Below are 6,567 nucleotides of genomic sequence, written 5' to 3'. Positions count from 1 at the left end.
AACGATCTTGTGCTGGTCCATTTGTATTAGCTGTTAAGGCGAGGGCATCATCTTTGTAGATGGCGAAATGTACGTAGGGAATGTCTTACCGAAGGTATCTAGGAGAAAGAGCCCATTAGATCACAGATGCCTGCCCCATCATATGAACCCATGCTCACATCGAAAGCGCCTCCGTGTCGGTGTTTTTTACCCACTTTGCATTCTCACTGAAAAGTAATGTCTTTCTACCATGGAAGATTATATCCTTATCATTGGTACTAATTTCTATGAAGTCACTAGCGAAGATTAGGCTTTATCTAGCAGTTCTTTAGAGATAGAGGCATAAAAATCAACAATATCGAATTGTGTAAACCTCGCTTTTTTCTTATTCTTAATAGCTTTAAACCAGTCTACGACTTCTATACTATTGGACCATTGCACTAGCCTAGTATCGGTCTTAATTTTCGTATTTATTTTATCTAAAGTTTCTTTGCTAATAATCCCTAGTTCTGACTTGGCTGGTTGATAAGCCTACATTTAGGGGTTGGAAAGGAAGTTTTCTTTGTGGCTTTAATAGTAATAAAGGCCTCTTTTTGGGGAGGTTTCTATTTTTTTATCTAATTTAAGTTTAGCGGCGATGACGCTAGCTTCTTTATTAATTCGTTATTTATCTGTGCCCTAGCCTTAGTATAATTATTATGATGCGGTTGTGTAAGAGTGTGTGTATTTGCTGTTTCTACCAGTATAAGTTCTTGGTTTTATCCGAAAAAAGTGCTTTTTTCTTGGAGCTTTTTATATGATCAATACTTTTTTCATTTAGGTTGGAAATTGTTAAAGACTTCGAAACTTATTTTGCTCATGATCTTCAGCAGGTCCGCTTCGAAATCTTCAAGCCTTTATCCTAGGAGGGATTTTTTGGATTTTATCCGATAGAAAATGTTTTCCTTGGTGTTCGCTTCTGTTGTCAAAAAAGAAAGCCTTCCATCTCATACGCTAATTACATCAGTAATTTTTTGCAGAAGTTTCTTAGAGTAAAAATCCTTTGATAGGGATCGGTATATTTTCATAGAATAATCTAGTGATATGCGTCCATATTAGATTCTTTTGTTGTGAGAGTCCTCACCGATGTTAGGCGATAATCCCAAAAAGGTCGTATTAGCTCTTTAGTTTAGAATAACGTCGTCCGGGAGTGATTTATTGATAAAACGGTAAGATAACAAAAGAAAGAAAGAGACCTCAATATTATGTAAATAGGCTAGTGCAATGGTCCAATAGTATAGAAGTCGTAGACTGGTTTAAAGCTATTAAGAATAAGAAAAAAGCGAGGTTTACACAATTCGATATTGTTGATTTTTATGCCTCTATCTCTAAAGAACTGCTAGATAAAGCCCTAATCTTCGCTAGTGACTTCATAGAAATTAGTACCAATGATAAGGATATAATCTTCCATGCTAGAAAGACATTACTTTTCAGTGAGAATGCAAAGTGGGTAAAAACAAACCCGACACGGAGGGCGCTTTCGATGTGAGCATGGGTTCATATGATGGGGCAGGCATCTGTGATCTAATTGGACTCTTTCTCCTAGATACCTTCGGTAAGACATTCCCTAACGTACATTTCGCCATCTACAAAGATGATGCCCTCGCCTTAACAGCTAATACAAATGGACCAGCACAAGATCGTTTTAGGAAGGATATTATCCAGTTAATGAACACTTCGGACTTAGTATAACTATAGACACTAACCTGACGGTTGTCAATTTCTTAGACGTTTCCTTAGATCTTAATAATATATTTATAGCCTTATAGGAAGCCCATGATAGACTAAGTTATATTAATGTAGGTTCATGCCATCCCCCTATAGTATTCAAAAATTAGTTAAAAATATTAGTAAGAGGATTTCTAGCTCTCATCTAATGAGGACATCTTCAATAGCGTTGCCCCAGTTTATAATAAAGCTTTAAAAGATAGTGGTTTTAGCGAAAAATAAAATATACACCTATCACCAGCCCAACAATAAGGAAAAGGAATAATAGAAATAGGAAGGTCATCTGGTTTACGCCCCCTTACTCACCCGAGGTGGCCTTCAATATAGGTAAATATTCCTAGCACTGATAGATAGACATTTTCCAGTTAACCATGCTTATAGGAACTCTTCAATAGACACAATTTAAAAATTAGTTTTAGTTCAACTACCAATTTTAAAAACATAATCAATCATAACATACAAAAAACACAAGAAGAAAACAGCTATTCATGCAGGAATAAAGAATTGTGCCCGCTAAATGGAGCTTGCATGTCCAAGACCATCATATATGAAGCTACCGTAAACTCTATAACCACTAAAGACACCGTTTCGACGAAGAAAACGTGGGCCTGACAGAGGGTAATTTCAAGGCCAGGTTCAATAACCACACTTTGAGCTTTAGGCACTGGAACAAAAGAAAAGCGACACAATTATCCAATCATATTTGGTCTTTAAGAGATAAAGGTGTCGATTATAACATACAATGGAAGATTTTGGCCAGATGTAAGCCCTATACTAACGGCAGCGGAAGGTGCGGTTTATGCGACATGGAGAGATGGCTATCTGGAAAAGCAGCTTAGACCTACCACATGTCTAAATACAAGGACAGAGCTTTTCGGATCATGCCCACATGTGACTAAATTTCTGTTACGTTTTTGTTCCCCTAAAGAAAACGGATAGAACATGCTTTCTGTGTTATGTCCCAAGAAGATTTTATATATTTTAATATATTTTTATATATTTTTATGTACTTTTTATATAATTTTTATGACGAAAAATGCGAGCGATGTATAAGTACGCAGGCAAAGCAGAGTTATAACAGAGTAATTTCCCTTCATTTTTAACGGTATATTTTTTCATAACGTTTTCAAATAGCCAGATAACCGATGAGATGGTGTTGTGGATTTCCACTTCGGCATCTGAAACTCAGAGTTTTATCTTGACTACCGAGTAATGTAACATATTGTATAGATATATATATAATATAGTAGAAATATGTAACAAAAAGAAAATATAACTCCCTACATCACTCACATCTCTAAATCCAGAACTACTTACCTCCCTTACAAATAATCTTTTTTCTCAGGAACTATTAGACCTGACACCGTGTATTAGCCGGTGTTTTTAAAGCGATGAATAGCTTGCGGAAATCATGGTACGCTTGTTTTCTGACTTTATAATCATCTTATAATCATCTCATAATAATGACTTTTATGACTTTTATTACTACCTCAGTCAATCTAAATGTATATATTTGTCGTTACTTGTCATAAAAAGCCTTTTTTTATTTACAATGTGCATTTTCGTTGATTTTTCATATTTTACCCCTATATATATATATATATATATATATATATATATTTCTTTACTACCCACAAAGGGCTAAACACAGAAGGGACAAACAAGGACAGACAAAGGGATTAAGTCGATTACATCGACCCCAGTGCGTAACTGGTACTTAATAGGCGCAGGAGTGGCTGTGTGGTAAGTAGCTTGCTAACCAACCACATGGTTCCGGGTTCAGTCCCACTGCGTGGCATCTTGGGCAAGTGTCTTCTGCTATAGCCCCGGGCCGACCAATGCCTTGTGAGTGGATTTGGTAGACGGAAACTAAAAGAAGCCTGTCGTATATATGTATATATATATATATGTGTGTGTGTTTGTGTGTCTGTGTTTGTTCCCCTAGCATTGCTTGACAACCGATGCTGGTGTGTTTACGTCCCCCGTCACTTAGCTGTTCGATAGAATAAGTTCTGGGCTTACAAAGAATAAGTCCCAGGGTCGATTTGCTCGACTAAAAGGTGGTGCTCCAGCATGGCCGCAGTCAAATGACTGAAACAAGTTAAAAAAAAAAAAATATATATATATATATAATATATATATATATGTATGTATGTATGTATGTATGTATGTATGTATGTATGTATGTATAGGAGAGTATTGTAGTTCGCTTGAAGCAGTGTGTATTGCTTGTAAACAATAATAATAAATCGTAATAATGTGTTTTGAATGGCACAACAATGCACTATAATAACTGGTGTAATTCAATCATCCATAGTCTGATATAATATTTCGGAATATAAAAATTCCTTCTTCAGATATGCCTAAGGATTGATCGAATCACTGCTTCAATTGATTTTCCAACTGCTTTTTCCTTTTTCTTTTTCTTTTATCCCCCACTCTCTTTTTCTTTCCCCGGAAGTGTGTCTGCACTGGTATCACGAAGCTCCTCCCGAAATTCTTCGTGAGAAGTGCGTGAGTGCGGCCATGTCTCAGGCTTGTGTGTGCTGCTTATAAGTTACGTATTATACGAGCAGTTTCCTCTTTTTCCTTCCTTTTTTCTCCTTTCCTTTTCTCTTTCCCCTTTTTTAAAATAAATAATACATGAACATATAAAAAAAAAACCTACACGCATCCAGATGTAGCTAGAGAATATATTGACTGCCAAGCTCCAGCCTGTTGTTGATTTGGGGGCCTAGTCTGTCTATGAGAATAGCTTCCTTAATTCTTAAATTACCCAAATTTTGGACACTTTAGCGACAACAGTTCGTTTGAATCTTTTCATTTTGAAAGCCAGATTTTTCAGATTTTTCTAGTTAACTAAATAATTTGAAACTTCGTCTGGTAGAGAATGTGTCAAAAGAAAACAATAATTTCAACTAGTTTTTTTGACAAAAATGTATGCATCTATATAATACACACACATTATAAATATATACACATATATGCATATGCATTAGAATATGTGTGTATAGGTGTATATATATATATATATATATATATATATATATATATATATATATATATATAATATATATATATATATATATGCATATGTTTGTATACATGTGTGTGTAGCTATTTAGGATCTACACAATTTTATATATACTCCACGAAGTTTACGATAAGCGGAGATGTTTACATGTTAGCTATTTACATGTTTACGTTAACTACGTCACAAAATAGCTGTTTACGTCACAGTAACAATATTTTGAGAGGCAGTAAATAATATGAAGTCGAAAGAAAGAATGCCATTGGTTAAAATTCGAATTATTAAACAACGTTAAACTTAGAAATTACAATTCCGTTTTCATTTTGGTTTACAATTATGTTTTCTTTTGACACATTCTACCAGTATACGAAGTTTCAAATTGTTTAGTTAACTAGGAAAATCTGGCCTTCAAACTGAAAAGATCCCACATCATCAACCAGAAATCTCAACCACCTGCTTTTTTCTCACGTCAAGTCAAGCCAACAGAACAGCGTTACTGAGAGCTCTTAGCAGTTTATCTTGCTGTGAGATACTTCCGCCATCTTCTAGAAGGTCGGAGTTAACGATATTCACAGATCATAAACCTCTTACATTCGCTCTTCAGTCCGAGTCTGATAAATACTCACCGAGGACATACAGACACTTGGATTTCATCTCGCAATATACCAGCGACATTCGTTATATAGCCGGATCTGCAAACATACCTGCTGATGCACTTCCTGTGTGTTCACTTTCGTCTCCTGCACACATCGATTTGGTTGCTATTGCCACAGACCAACCTTCTTTGGACTCTTTGGACACTTCTTCCAACCAATATTTCTGTTGCAGATTTGAATACTTAGCTCTTCCGTCTGTTGAAGGACGAATCCTTTGTGACATCTCCACCGGCTCACCTAGACCGCTTCTTCCACATCGTCATCAGCGTACCGTTTTCGATGCTCTTCATTCCTTGTCGCATCCGGCATAGCCGCCACGGTAAAACTCATTACAGCCCGTTTCTTCTGGCCTAACATGCGCCGTATAATCACCAGTTGGACACGTTCTTGTTTGCAGTGGTTTCCTGTGGCTTTGTACCAAATACGGACACAACACAGACTATTATACCGACGCAAATGAAAAGGGCACATCCACCGAACGAGATAACTATAACATCGAGGACGTCAGCACACCATCGACAACGAAATCCCTAGTGACACACTTGAGTGGGTCACTCTCCCATGAAGAACTAGAACTTCTCAGTCTGCACCCTAAACTTATCTTGAGTTAAGAGCCGAACGAAAACATCTTATTCGACCTGGAAGCTAACTTTTGCCGAACAGCCTGTCAACTCAAATGGCTATCGGTGATAAAGAACAACAACAGCAACACACTCGGCAAATTTCTCACATACCAACTAGACCAGCCACTCCACCACCCCCAACCAACCGAGAACTCAACCACAAACCATCCAGGCTGAAACAGTCTATCTCCAACATCTTACGGAAGAAATCGAAAATAATACCAAACTTAACCAAAGCGCAACATAAATCATTGACAAAACTAAAAAAAAACCCAACTTAATACAGTTCTATATTTAAGAGACGAGGAATTATGTACATTATTTACATTTGACAGATATTTGTCCTCATCTTGTTTGTTGTTAACACAACGTTTCAGCTGATATACACTCCAGCCTTCATCAGGTGTCTTGGCGAAATTTCGAATCTAGGTTCTCATTCGTAAGGTATTTTTCGATGTTATTATTATTATTATTATTATTATTATTATTATTATTATTATTATTATTATAT

The 6,567-nt window shown here is 36.3% G+C and overlaps 1 protein-coding gene across 4 annotated transcripts in view; it reads right to left on the bottom strand.

Moving 5' to 3' along the window:
- The window catches only part of LOC115232374 (hydroxylysine kinase-like), a 36,339-nt gene that overhangs the window by 4,271 nt on the left and 25,501 nt on the right, over window positions 1-6,567 (bottom strand). The window lies entirely within an intron of this gene.

Source organism: Octopus sinensis, linkage group LG2 (assembly GCF_006345805.1).
Source record: "Octopus sinensis linkage group LG2, ASM634580v1, whole genome shotgun sequence".
Classification (NCBI taxonomy): Eukaryota; Metazoa; Mollusca; class Cephalopoda; order Octopoda; family Octopodidae; genus Octopus; species Octopus sinensis.
This window is presented reverse-complemented; position numbering and strand designations above follow the sequence as displayed.